General features: G+C 31.3%; 1 protein-coding gene across 1 annotated transcript in view; it reads left to right on the top strand.

The window, feature by feature from the left end:
- The window catches only part of LOC145285014 (chondroitin proteoglycan-2-like), a 22,840-nt gene extending 22,516 nt beyond the window's left edge, over positions 1-324 (top strand). Inside the window, exon 3 of the mRNA XM_080134098.1 lies at positions 1-324. This exon is cut by the window's left edge and continues 226 nt beyond it. The gene's annotated coding sequence lies outside the window, so the exon portion shown is untranslated.
- Positions 325-1,584: the final 1,260 nt, after the last annotated feature.

The raw sequence follows: 1,584 nt of genomic DNA, 5'->3' as shown, positions 1-1,584 counted from the left end.
AAATAAGAAAAGATATGGCGAGAAAAATGTATTGAACAACAATACAAAATTGGACAATATCCAAAATTCTAGGTAACATTGGAAATAAAAATGAATAAATCAACATCATATGGAATCTTTATTGGCACAAAAGTACAAATATTGATAACACGTCACTAATACACCCATACGTACACATGCATATCGTGCACCTGTCATGAGAGAGAAATGTTTGCAACAAGAATAGAATCACAAATGTCCACATATAGTCACGAACTAAAATATAATAATGTATAAGAATATAATTTTCATCACTCTAAGCGATTAAAGTTAAGATTCCTCATATTTCGCTGAAGGCTATTAATCATTAAATACTTTTCAGTTAATGTTTCTGAATTTTTTTAGATGAGGATTGATTGTATTCTTTCGATTTTTCGAACTACTGTTCTCATCTTGAATGTCATTTTCACAATGTTCCGATCGATGTAACATCTGACCGTCTTGTCGAACTCGAGAGTCTTTCTGTCGAACTAGAAAATCTTTCTATCAAACTCTGGAATCTGTATAGAATTTCGAACGAAACCCTTTATATAGCATGCTCTCCTTTCGTCAGACATGATTGGATAAACTTTGTAAGTAATTCACAATTGTATTTTTGAGTGTCGCTCGTAATGAAAATAGAACCTTCACCCCCATCCCAAGAAGAGTGTACTTTACAACTGAATTTTTCCAAGTATTTTATCCACTACGCTATGAGTAATTGCGGGATCGTGTTACACCCGTGCATTAAATAAAGGATTCTGTTCGAAATTCAGTGTGGATTCACGAGTTCGACAGAAAAACTCCCGAGTTCGACCAGATTAACCGGAGAAGATGAGTGATTATATCGACCAAATAGGTTGTGAAAATTACGCTATACATGAGAACAGTAGTTCGAAGAATCCAAATAATACGTACTTTTCAACTTGCGTATCATTTGCCTTTTTGTTATTCTCATCTTGGTTTTTACAATGCGACTCTTGAACGTCTACAAGATCTTTTCGAACGTGGGGACCTTTATGTTGAATTTGGACACCTACATGAATTTCAAACTAATTTTGTATTTAATACACGGTGGAAGATTGTTGTCGTTCTGTCGGCGATTGCAGCGTAGGAGTGTTAATTAACCCATTGAATTGCAGGGTATCTAAATGTTTTTTTTTTTTACTATTGAGATGAAACTTAATGTAATGAATAAATTAGAATACACAAATTAAAATGTAGAAGTTATTTTTTTATTTAGCGAGCGACATATTAACTCTCATATAAATAGAACGTTAAGTACATATGATATATTTAAGATATCAACAGGCTATACATTCAAGATAAGATTTACATGTTATCGAAAGGAACAAAACAATTCGCACAAAGAGTTACATTGCACTGTTGACTATAAGTTAGTGACTTACTATTGCAAGACTAATTTATATAAGTTCATATATCATCGCACAAATAGAATTTTAATAAATTTCACATTAGAAAATATAATCGTTATATATATATATATATATATATATATATATATATATATATATATATATATATATATACAGGGCGACCCAAAAA

The sequence above is a fragment of the Euprymna scolopes genome, chromosome 9 (assembly GCF_053919585.1).
Source record: "Euprymna scolopes isolate OS-2025 chromosome 9, ASM5391958v1, whole genome shotgun sequence".
Classification (NCBI taxonomy): Eukaryota; Metazoa; Mollusca; class Cephalopoda; order Sepiida; family Sepiolidae; genus Euprymna; species Euprymna scolopes.
This window is presented reverse-complemented; position numbering and strand designations above follow the sequence as displayed.